The sequence below is a fragment of the Equus asinus genome, chromosome 4, assembly GCF_041296235.1.
Source record: "Equus asinus isolate D_3611 breed Donkey chromosome 4, EquAss-T2T_v2, whole genome shotgun sequence".
NCBI classification, from domain to species: Eukaryota; Metazoa; Chordata; class Mammalia; order Perissodactyla; family Equidae; genus Equus; species Equus asinus.
Window position 1 is genome coordinate 113,280,108 of NC_091793.1, and position 13,305 is coordinate 113,293,412.

General features: G+C 40.4%; 1 non-coding gene across 1 annotated transcript; it reads left to right on the forward strand.

Annotated features, from left to right (window-relative positions):
* The first annotated feature begins 9,598 nt into the window (after positions 1–9,598).
* Positions 9,599–9,701, forward strand: LOC123285390 (U6 spliceosomal RNA). The gene has a single exon (XR_006527140.1). It is a non-coding gene; the product is annotated as a U6 spliceosomal RNA (small nuclear RNA).
* Positions 9,702–13,305: the final 3,604 nt, after the last annotated feature.

Genomic DNA, 13,305 nt, shown 5'->3' on the forward strand with positions numbered 1-13,305 from the left:
TTACAGGAAGGATTTTAAAACATTCCTACCCCAGCTGCTTACTTTCTCCCACCATGGCTGAGAGTCTGATTTTGTAGGGCAGGGGGAGAAGAAAATGTTAATTAAAAAAAAATCCGCTGGTGATTCTGATGACCAGTAAGTTTAGAAACTACTGTTCTAAAATATATACCTGCCTGAAAATCCAATAGCTTAAAATATTTCCATATTATCTCAGTAGGGGGCATAAAAAGAGTGGGATGGGGCAGTCATGAGTCATCTCCACTACCCAGTAGAAAAAAACTTTTGTGGGACTGTCTAGATTACATGAACTTTGTCACATACATTGTAAGGCCTAAATCTTGATTTCTTTTCCGAGACAAAATTTTCATCAGGGCAGAGGAACAAAATCTACCAGTACCTTGTTCAAGTAGTCAATACCACCCTCATTCCCAATACTTTAACCAGGCTACACCTGTAACTGGGAATTTTTATTGCATTAAAGTAAATCAGAATGATCAAGAATGCTGGAGACTTTTTCTCTTCTCTGTATCCCCTCCTTAGTTTCTGTTATTGAAGGCATATTAATACCTACTTCTCTAAGGTGTAACCTCTGAGCATTCTGATAAGAGAGAATATGAGGAGAGGCCCTTAGGACTGTGAACTGGTAGCTGAGAATATCTGTTAGAAGTAGTTTAATCAGACTGCTTTCCTAACTGCTAGATTACATCAGCACACTGAGAGTACGGGAATGAGCATTTTGATGGAAGACAGCTGGGGGGATTAAGAAAATCTAAAATTCTAGTAATATTTTATTACATATTGCTGTAATTGAAACCTCCATTTAGGAATTTGTAATTAAATTTGGGAGCATTAAAATTTAGAGAAAGGGCAGAAATGATAAAGGCTCAGGCAAGCCAGAGGACACGGGCACTGTATAAGCCTAGGTAGGGGTTGAAGAGGGATGGAGCCAGAAAGTAAGAAGATCGTGGAGGTAGAAAGATACTAAAAATAGATATTATTTCCTTCCACCCCTTACGGTTCTTGCTGGGCAATTCCCATCCCAACTTTTCCCACCTCTTTTCACTATTTCATCCTGGTAGAAGTGAGAACCAAACTAGTTTCTTGCGCTAGTTTCAAAGTGACTCAAGTAGAAGTCTAGGAGATGCTTAGATATAGCCAGGAAAATATCTAGACGGATCAGATCACAGTTTTCTCCTATATTGTTTAGATGTCTTATTGGGGGCCATGCTCATGGATCTTTAGCAAACAATCTAGAGCTTAGGGGCTATCTTCCTCACTTCTATTTTTGAGAAAATTTGAATACTGTTTGTGCTGTTTAGTGTGTATATGTGTGCGTGTGTGCATGCATTTGTTTTGTAGAGGGTTGGGCTAATGAAGTCATACTGGAGCAAAACTGGCTTACTGCTGTTAAGAGGTTTGATTTTTGCTTTTACTGTCATTTTTAGCAGGCAAACGAAGTCTAAAAATTAAGTTTCTTAGTTCTAAGTACTCCAGGTTTATACCTTCTCAAAATGAACAGAGGCTTTACTGAAAGAATAAATGACTATAAGTCTTCATAGCCTGTCATTTTCCCCTGTCACCCCCTCAGATAATTTTGAGGTATTTGAAGATTTGAAGTAAATCTCAGATGTCATATCATTTCTGTTATAAATATTTAAACATATCTCTAAAAGATAAGGGTTCTTTTAAAAAACATAACCACATATTTGGATTAAGTGGCTCTAGCAAAATAATGATGTGTACTCTCAAAAAAAAAAAAACCCATAACCATAATACCTTTATCACTCTTAAAAATATTGACAAAAAGTCTTTAATATCATTAAATATACAGTCAGGTTTAAATTTGCTCTATCATTTCTGGATTTTGCTGATTTTGTTTAATAAGTCCCTCTGTTCCCTGTACTTCCTGTAAGCTGAGTGTTAGATCTAGAGGTTTAATCTGATTTGCTTTGTTTTTTGGCAAGAACACTTCATAGTGGTGTTGTATATTTCCATAGGAAGGCATATGATGTTAGCAGACATTAATTATCATTGTCTAGAGGGTTTTTTATTTTTGACCACCCCTCAACCCAACTATCAAGCTACACCCCCTCAGACACACATCACATATACCCTCTCCATTGTACTGTTTTAATTGATTTGAAAATGGATACTTGGTTGTAAGCTCATTTCACAGACATAATCTCCTTGGAAAATAATCAGAAGGCTCCATTAACCTTTGGTATACGTAAATAGAATTTTTCTCAGCTCCCGCTTATGGCAATATTGTTGGTTGACTATTCAACTGCCATCCCTCCCACCCTTCTTATGTGCAGGCAGAGAATTTTGATGGAAGACGACTGGGGGGATCAAGCAAATGTAAAATTCTAGTAGTGTCTTATTATATATTGCTCCCACCTCCCACTCAAGAGGCTGATCACCTGTTCACTTTTCAAAGCCTGACTGGTTTCTGGGGAACTCTTTCTTTCCTTCTTAATGGAGGTACTCTTCTCTTTGTGTCTACATGATGTGTGAGATTGTTGTTTGGAGCTGCAGTGGCCAACTTCTGACCATAGGGGTCAAGCTTGAGGATTAACACCAATGTGCCAGGATGATGGGATGGGAATGCGGGAAGGGTCCAGGTCCTCAGTAAGTCATTGAGCCACTGAAATAGCCAGTTCTGCAAATGCCGTATCTCCAGACTTCTTATTATGTGAGATTGTAAATTTAATTCACTTTTAGTTGATCATTTGCAGCTGTGAACAACCTGACACACCAGGAATATTCAAATGAATCTCTTTTATGTTTCTGCTTACTATTTAAAGCCCTGCTATAGAGAAAAAAACCTATAGATCTTGACCTTGAGTTACCCATAAAATCAGTCTTTCTTATCCACTCTAATAGTGCTAAAATGATGAGACAGATAGCACAAGGAGACATCAAAATTAACTTATTTTGATGTCATATTTTAAATAAAATCAGGTTTTGATAGGATATAAGTTGAAAAAGCACACAGCAACTTAAAAGTGGAGATGGAGGTCTAGAAACTTCTATCTTGGTGATAGAAATTGGAATTAAAATATTTTCCAAGGATCATTCTCAAAGTACACAGCTAAGAGTTGACTTTGAGTGTTGGCAACAACAGGAAACTTTTCTCCTATTACGTTATGCTGGACATAACATTCTTATTAAGTAGGAGAATTGGAATTTTTGAATCTCCTCCTTTGTAGCAAAACAATTCCCAAGTTTCAAATTGGATGCACAAATTTAGCAGGCAGAGTGATGAGGATTTAATTTAAAAAATAGTATGATGTTTGAAATCTGTTAAAGCAGCCCTGGAACTGAAACAGTAAAAGATAGCTGATGGTCTCTCCTATGCTTGCTCTTGCTGCTGCTGCTGCTTTTTATTTTTATTGAGATATAATTGATGTATAACATTATGCTCATGCTTCTTGTATTTTGCACTCCCAGACTGTTGTTGGAAGCAGAGGTTCATTGTTTCTTGGTTAGTAGATTGCACCTTTGTCTTTGCAGACAAGGTGATGACAACAAGTGGTTCCAGGAAACCCTCAGTAACAAACCCTCTTTGTGTTGTCTAAGGAAGCCCTGGCTCATAATTGGATGACATCAGGAGGCTTCCCACCCACTCCTCTGGATCCGTCAAGGCACAGAGTCTCATTGTTAATGACTTTCACTCTGAACAGCTGCTGGCTCTTGTTGGCTTCATTCACTGTGAAGATGGTGGTCATACATCCCAGATTTGAAATAATCTGTCCTGTTTTCAGACCTTGTGTCAGGCCATCTGCCTTGGTATCTCATTAGGAAAATATGATCACTTTAAGGATGGCACAATCTCTTCCAACTTCTCGGCCCTCTTGGAGGCTCACCCCATATGTCTCGTTGTCTTGGACGCCTTTTTAGGTGATGTCCCTTCTCCTTTGGCCAATTAGCAACATTCCCCATGCATCTTCAGTGGAAATGCCCTCTCTTTAGGGATCCTCCCTTGAAGAGATTTCAATCTAGTGAGTACTAAAATTAGACAAAGTAAGGCAGGAGCCTACCTCCTTATGAAAAGCTACCTGATCAGAATTCCGAGTTAAATGTCGATTATCAGAATAAAGTTCAAAGCCTTTGAAAATGCATAAGGTGATGCATTTGAGCAGATGAATATAACCTATCTTGGAAAAAATCTCTGATGGGAAGAAGGCAGGGTTAGGGTTCAGCTTTGAAAGTTAGAAAAGAGCAAAGAACAACTTCAAGCCCCCTGGGGACAGGCCTGCTGTCTACAGATGGTGTGTCAGGCAGTGGGCCTACTGTTTACTTTGACACTGTGGCTTGGAGAACATACCAGAATCTCTGGTATCTTCTGTGTACTTAGTGCAATGAGCCATTACACCAAAGGTGCTCAGGAGATAGTTGCTGAACTACATTGACAAGTAAGTTTTACTTGGATCTACTGTGTTTGCTACACCAGATAAATGCATGTGCAACCATCTTTCTGGTTCAGAGTATCAAAGCATGCTTGAAATGCCATAAAGAATGTTTTTACTTGAGGATAGTTTTTTTAGGGAGGTAGGACTTTGATTTTCCTGATTTTTTTTTTTTTTACCTATGTAGCAAGAATATTAGAAATAAAATTTAGGAGAGGGCAGGCAATCCTTGGGTGGAAGGAGATTAATAATGGCTTGAGACAGCTGAATAAATAACATTTATTTGGCTCCCTGGGCCTTACCCAAGCCTTTTTACAGCTACCAGGTATTTTATAGACACATTTTTCTATGAAGTAGTCAAACTGTAAACAGAGTGAACCCTGACTGATAGTCACGTCTTTAAAAAAAAAGAAAAGAAAGAGAAGACAAGAGAAGAGAAGCACCGCCATAATTTTCCTAGTGGAAATGTCTTTTGTCTTTGGAAGCACAGAACCAAGGGTGTGAGGGCAGATCTGGAGCTGTGGACTGGCACATGGCCTTTGCTCTGCTTTTAACCCATCCTGATGGTGGGCTCCGTGTAGGTCTGTCCCACACGTATACCCCTGTACCCACTGTACCCCAAGTCCAATCCCACAGTGTTTTGTACCCAGAATGATAGGTGCTCAGCAAATGTTTGTTGGTAAATAAAGCATCATAGCCATTTAGCAATATTTGTGAACAGTGTGTATCTTCTCCTTCATGTTTATAAGTTCCTTGGGTCTAGGATTAAATCTTATGCACCCGAGTACCTCCCAGTATAGAAATGTGTGCACTCAGTGTTTGTGTCTGAGTGAGTGAAGGAAGGGTCTGGTTCACGAACACCATGGGGAGCCTGCCTTGTTAACCTTCACACCCACGTGACTGGCAGTGTCTACTGAGCAACAGAAATGTTCTCCCTCTGCTTTTCAAAGTCTCACAGATTTATGATAAGAGTTGGAAAAACACCGGAGAGACTTTTAGGCCAAACTTTATTTTATAAATGAAAAAGTTAGGTCTGGAGAGAGGGAGCGACTTCCCCAAGGTCATATAGCTAGTCTTCAGGAAAGCCAAGAAAAAATTTGAGTCTCCTGGAAAGTGATTTTTCTTCTCGAAATATTTTAAAGTTTTTTTTTAAAAGAGCTTCATTTCACTGCTATATATATATATATGTCCTAAAATAGTTGTTATAATCAATTTCTCCTCAAGAAAACTCTAAAAGAATTTAGCTAGTTATTTCCCATGTGACACGTTTCAAGATTTTAAGAAGTTCTCACCGAGACATCAAGATAAAATGTCACATGCCAAAGAGAGGAGCCATAAAAAGATAGAAGTCTTCAAGGGGTTATCCAAAAAGTGGTAATATGACTCAAATCCTTTGCCTACATTCAGGTGAAAAGACGTTGGGGCTCTGAGGGGGGCTCAATGAATAACACCTGTCTTTCCCACTCAGGTTCTGAACAAATTGAGAAAGAAGACGAAAGGTAGCAGATAGAAGCCAAAATATCATCTTCGTTACTGAAAGAGGCCAAGCTGGAGGGCAAGGCATAGTGTGGCAGTGAGGGCAGCTGTTCCCCGAACCCCTGGTCTAGGCTGAGCTTCTGCGCAGAACAGTTGCAGAGCAGGTACACTGCCAAGAGGAACAAGCGGGGCCAGGCTAATCTTTCTCTGTGAGTGAATCGTGTTGGTTAGTGGTGCCAGGAAAAGCCTAGAGAGTTACAGCTAGTGCAGGACACTTGGCAAGAGCAGGGAACAGCCATTCCCCATGACAAAATGTCAGTGGGGTTGAAGATTGGGAGGGAAGGTTTGTGAAGAGGGTTTCTCTGGAGGTGGGTAGTCTGAAAGCCCCTCCCACCCCAAAGTTTCCTTCTCATGGAAAATGCTTCATTCAGACAGCTTTACACTCATCTCCTGCAGCTTGGATGGTGCTGGTGACAGGTCTTTGGCTCCCACCTGGAAACTCTAAAGGAAAGAGAGTTCCAATAGTGGGAATGAAGGAGAGGTGGCTCGACTGGGTGGGCCAGCGTTGGCAGAGAGAGAGAGAGGGGGAGAGAGAAATTTAGCTCCTGTCCAACAGGGCCACCTAGAGGGGCTCTTAGGTTTCAGCAGGGAGCTTTAGTTGATCAAGGGAATTTTAGGTCCCCAGCAATGGGGGAAGGCGGGTCTCTGAAGAGCCGTGAGAGCACCCCATACCAGGAAGAGGCAGCTTTCAGTACCGTCGCCTAGCCTAGAAAGAGAGAAGCCACCTTAACAACCAGTCAATTAAGAAGTCTTCGCCCTCCTCTCGCTTTGACCCTGGAACGAACCATGGCTAGTGAAATGGGGGCAGACAAGTAGAAATAGTAGGGGGAGCAATGGAAAAGATGGGCTCTGCTCCCTTCCCGGCCTCATGACAGGAGAAGGCCCCAGAGGAGTGAAGAGAACAGTTTCACCTTTGAATCTGATCCCGGGTGTTGATTATTACACAAGTTCGGATATTCTAACTTCTTAACTGGACTACGTTAGAGACTTAAAGTGGCTATTACCAAAGAGTGGTTTAAAAAAAAGTCGTAGGATTATGGAGGTTTTCATTCAGGGGCAAGGCAAGAACGTCCCCCCCCCCCGAATAATTTTAAAAGAGACAGTGGGAAACAAAAACAAAGTTGCTTTCTGATTTGAATAAATTATTTTCTTCTTCAAATCGAACAGCCTATCGATTTTATTTTCTTGGTTTTGATTTCTCCAGCCCACCAACATGGGATTGTTTGTGGTATCTTTACTTTTACTAAGCTTGCTGCCTAAACCAGCACGTGGGACATTAAGAACACCGGCAATTCCAGCTAACCGAAGGCTGAATCCCACTGACGGCACCTGCTACATTTTCCCCAGGTGGCATGGTGCATGCACAGCAACTTTGGGGCTGCTCCTCCAGCAGGTTATGAACACAAGAAGGAAAATGATGCACACATTCTCAGTAGTACCGGTGGTCTTTCCACGATGTCTTCTCAAAGTACTTTTGCAGCAAATAGCACTGCTAATTAAACTGGTTGGTGAGTAAACCAAATGAAATACAGTCATACATCGCGTACCGACAGGGATGTGTTCTGAGAAACGCATCGGTAGGTGATTTTATCATTGTGCGAACATCATAGAGTGTACTTACACAGACCCAGATGGCATAACCTACGACACACCTAGACTGTAGGGTACTAATTGTCTGGGACCACCATCGAATACTTGGTCATTGACTGCAACGTCGTTATGTGACTGTATGTTAAAAGTCTCCATCTAATCCTGTCCAAAGCCAGGCAGAGGAGGCCAACTTGAGTTCTCATCACCATCTCCCAATGCCCTTTGTTGTTTGATTAGCATAGTTTCCCTCTGTAAGATATTAATGATTCCCAAAGCTGCTTTAAGAAGTTTCTTTATTATAAGTGAAGTGATTGAAAACTGCCAATCACAAATCTGGCAATCCCCTCTCATGAGCTTAAAGACTGTTCTGATTACGATAATTACATTTTTATGAATATCCTACCTAGAGAGTAACAATTTTACTATGTCAGACTTCACCACACAAAGATGCACCAATTTCATCTGCAATGAAAAATAGAGCCTAATAGCACAGTTATATTTATATGATAGTCAAACATCAAGATGCAACATAAGTACTTCAACTGAAAGAATTCTGATCATAATTTAACCTTGAGATGATGATTAAGGGTGAAGGCTTGTCAGCTTTCATGAATTATTTTTTCATGATTTTTCCTGTTTTGATTTTTAATACTCCATAATTAACACATTAACATTTGGATTCCACCCCCACCCCCCATGATATGTGGGCGACAACAAAAAAAGATTAATAGATACAACTAATGGTCAAAGAGAGAATTAGGTAATTATAAGACATAGTCATGTTTCAGGTACAGTAGTGCCATGCCAACTGGTTTTCTATTTAGTCAGCTAAGTTTCTTCAACCATGATGCAAATAATGGACACAGTATTTAGGTTTGATGCTATAAATACATATTAGTTTAATAGAAAGAAAACTGTTTCATTATTACAGATAGTGAACATTGGCAGTCAAAAAGTGGGGTCTGAGAGCTAGCAGCATCAAGCATCGCCTGGAAACCTGTTGGAAATGCAAATTCTCAGGCCTCACCCCAGACTTGCTGAATCAGAATCTATGGCAGTAGGGCTCAGGACTCTGTCTTAACAAGCCCTCCAGATGATTCTCTGAGGTTTGAGAACTACTGCTCTAGCATCTTGTAACTATTTCCATTGGCTACAGTGAAACATTGGCAAGTGTGGAGGCTGCAACCCCAGCAACACTATAGGCATTCCCTGTTAACTGCAGGGGTGCGCGTTCCAGGGCAGCTTAAGTGAACAGGCTGTTTTGGTCAAGGGGTTCCTCTTAAGTGGATTTTTTCTTCTCTTTAAATCCCCTAAGGTCATAAGCCATAGTGTCTTCCCATCTAAACCAGTCATAATTGTTAGTCCCTCCCCCCTGGTTATGGTACCCTTTGTAATGTCAGAGGATTTCCTCTACCTGAATCCTTTCCCTCTGTTTCTACCATTTTTTTAAAGTCACTTTGATTTGCTTAAAAAATTTTAACATCCAAGATGATACTCTTCTATATTTCTTTATGGCAGTACCTGCGCTATCATCTTTTGATAGCACTGTGGGTCAAAATTATTTACCAGAACTCACCAGAAAATGGTATGGAGAGAGGCCACACATTGTGAGCACACTTAAGTCAAGAAAACTTGGTAGAACATATAGTGAGTACAGAGTGCTGATGCTCTCTGGCCAGGACTGTGCAGTGGTGTCATTAGATAATTTTTCTTTAGCTGAGAAGGTAAGGTAGCTCTTAGCATGAGAGAAATGTATCACAGAGTTTGGTAATAGACAGATAGATTGATAGAGATGTAGATAATTTCTTAAGGAATGTATTTTAGAGAGAAATAGCATTCTAATGAATCAGCATGCATGGGGCAGTGTTAAATGGAGTAAATGAATATCACAAAAAGTGAATGCCATTTTATGATTTAATCTCTCCCTTATTTCATGTATTCTAAATATATGAATACATTCTTTTAAAGGCCCAAATGCTAGAGTAAAACCTTAGAACAGAGATTCTGAGTCCTGAATGTGTGCATCAGCATAACCTTGAAATTTATTAAAAATAGAAATTCCCATGCTTGTTTCGGCACATATGCTGAAATTTGAGCAATACAGACAAGATTAGCATAGTCCCTGCACAAGGATGACATGCAAATTTTGAAGCATTCCATATTAAAAAAAAAATTCCCTAGGTTCCAAGAGATTTTTATTTTGGTAGGTCTGGGGTAGAGCCTGGGAACCTGTATTTAACAAGCATCCAAGGTGATTCTGGTGCAGGTGGTCCTTGATTTTCATCTTGAGAAAGCCTGCAAATCGAACTCAGAAAGATGAGGAAAACAATGTGAGTGTGAAGCAGTAAGGCTCTACCAATTTCACGGGAGTTGTACCTTCTTTGGATCCTCATGATGCATTATTTCAAGCTTAGATAGCACGTGTATTTTGCCTAGTTCTAAAGTTATTTGTGTACTTGCCTCAGCCCCCAAAAGACTGTAAGCTCCCAGAAACACAGGAATTATGTGGTACTTCATGTCTTCAGCTGGACTCAGCCCATGCCGTCTCATTATTGACAAGGTGCTCAATAATATTTGTCGAATGAAGACAGTAAGGGTAAAAATGCAGTTCAAAGAGGGTGATTGAAACAGTCAGAGAGGGGTTTAGTCTTTGTCACTTTCACCCACCAGCTGTGAGACCTTTGAGCCACTTTATCTCTCAGTGCCTCAGCCCTGCATCTGTAATGTGGGAGATGAGTTTCTTCCTCCTTCACAGGGCTGCTGTGGGGTAAAAATGAGGTAATGTATGTGGAAATGCTATGAAATTGTAGAGCCACTTATTTCAATGTTTTTAAATATGGCTATCTTTTTGCTCTAACCTCATCTTCCCTGTGAATGAGTGCTAGTTTATATGACTGAGGCAAACAACACAAGGTTTACTTCTGGCCATTATGGGAAAGCAAATCCTACTATTTGGAATTTAACAAAACCACATGACTTTTCTTTTTCTTTTAGATTTTTTTTTTTAAGTGAGGAAGATTTGCCCTGAGTTAACATCTGTTGCAAGCCTCCTCTTTTTTTGCTTGAAGAAGATTAACCCTGAACTAACGTCTGTGCCAGTCTTCCTCTGTTTTGTATGGGATGCCTCCACAGTATGGCCGATGAGTGGAGTAGGTCTGCACACAGGATCCGAACCTGTGAACCTGGTCTGCCAAAGTGGGGCATGTGGAACTTTAACCACTTGGCCACGGGTCCAGCCCTCACATGACTTTTCCAGCTTCATGGAGAGTAAAAAATAAATTCAATACAAAAATTTATAATATGAATGGAAGAAATACCCCACAAATAATGGACAGTACAAGGGAAGGGAGATACACAGGGGAACAAATAAATCACTCACATTACTGTTGGACTCTGAGATGGGGACTTTCAGAAATCTAAGTGTTTAATGAACTGATGGCTGAATTTTAGTGGCTCCCCTGATATCACCTTAAAAGGTAGCATGTGTCTGATAAGCTGAGCTGTAAAGTACAGGTATATAGCATGCCTTGAAAAACCTCAAAGTAGGGATTTTGACCACCTGCTCAAGCTGTAAAGAACCAAGAGTCAGTGTGCCCCAGGTGGTCCAGGACTAGAGCCAGTCCATAGCCCACTGAGGAAAATAAGGACAATGCAGCCAGTTTTCCATGAAGCTATGTTTATTCAATTGAGCCTACTGCCTTTTATTCTAAAATTAGGTCTTCCCTTATTTTGGCTCATTAAAACGTCCTTGCCTTTATGAAATGTCAGTATTTTTTAAATTGGGAGATGAAAAGTTGACAATGATATTATGACTCTCCATTCAAATTTGTTTACTTAGAATTGAGTCTGAATTCTGGATCCATTCAAAGCAAGTGGCTTGAGGCAAATTTCTTTTTTTCTTTTAAAGATTTAATTTTTTTCCTTTTTCTCCTCAAGGCCCCCCAGTACATAGTTGTACATTCTTAGTTGTGAGTCCCTCTAGTTGTGGTATGTGGGACACCGCCTCAGCGTGGCTCGGTGAGCAGTGCCATGTCCGCGCCCAGGATTCGAACCAACAAAACACTGGGCTGCCTGCAGCAGAGCGCGCGAACTTAACCATTTGGCCACGGGGCTGGCCCCTTGAGGCAAATTTCTAATCTACTCAGGCCTCGGTTTCTCCATGTGTAAAGTCACAAAGATTAACAATAACATATGCAATAATATTTGCAAAGACCTTAGCACAATTTGTAGTACATGGTAGGTGATCAATAACTGGTGGTGGTTATATGAAAAATAAAGATAATATCTAACTGTTGTCATCTAGGTAAGTAAATTAGGCAGGGTGTCTTGATGGTATAAACTTTCTGTGATGATGCTAGTGTGTTAGAGTTTTCCATTTTCCCATGCTGGCCTCATTTGGGACCTATTTATGTCTTTGATCCAAGAGTAAGTCTAAACAGAATCTCCCTTCCATGCACACCGCCAGCCAGGCAGCTCTATGTTGGTGGTGAGGAGCATTCCAGACCAGTGGTAGAATGGGGTTGTGTCTATTGGCTGAGGTTCTTGTTGGATCTAGAATTTAAAATCCCACCCTTGGTTCTAGCTCTAGTACTTCCTGCTGTGTAATGTGTATCTTTGTATTTCCAATGCTTAATCGTATTTACTCAATCAGTGTTTGTTGATGATTTGGGTGAATAAATGTAAAAATGAATCTCAGGGAATATGATGGCTCCATAAATCATTAGGGTTTTCCCGATTATCTGCTGCTGTTTGTTTCAGGGATCTATCTGAAAAAGAAAGCATTTTGACAGGTGACCTTTAACTTACTAACTTGCTAAAAAGACAGAAAACAGGAAAAGGGTGGGAGTTTTTCATGACTAAAACACAGTTATGTTAAGTCCATGGTGGGTATTCCAGGCATTCTGGAAGCATCTTCCTCGTCAAGATTTAGGCTAAATTTGAGCTTGATGTCTAATAACATCCAGACCTGTTTCCTAGGCACCTTGAAGGTCTAACATGTTTTCCTGGATGAGTCATATTGTGGGGCCTTTAACTAACTATAATGTGATGTGGGCGGTGCAATGACTGAATTGTTTTAGAAATATCTACAGGCCACTCTGGGGGTACAAAGGAGGCAAACATTTTTGCTGTCTTATATTTGTCTAGGATTCTCATGGAAAACTAGTGGCTTAAAGTTTTTAAGGCCTCTATTTTGATTGAGTTCTGCATCAGAAACTGGGGAGGGCAATAATGCAAGGACAGATCCAGGTTTTGTGGGGTCTGAAGGTTTAGACAATTTAGGTTGATCTATTTAAGAGAAATAATATAAAGATCATAAATAAAAATTAGAAGGGCTGGCCTGGTGGTGTAGTGGTTAAGTTTGCACACTCCACTTCAGGGGCCTGGGGTTTGCAGTTTCAGATCCTGGGCACGGACCTACACACTGCTCATCAAGCCATGCTGTGGCGGCACCCCACATACAAAATAGAGGAAGATTGGCACAGATGTTAGCTCAGGGTCATTCTTCCTCACCAATATATATTTTATATATATATATATATTAGATATAAAAGTAAGTACTTAATTAGAAGAGATTCTTGCAAGTGGAGGTCCCAAAGCTTGAACTTCATTAGCTTCTTATAAATGTGCCCCTGTAATACTGGAAACAAAATTTTCAGACAAAGAATTTGTTCTAGCATGTTGATGGACAGGACATTTCCAAACATTTACCAGTAAGAGAAACGTACGTATGTGATAGACATTAAGTGCCAAGTGCTCAGAGCAGAGGAAA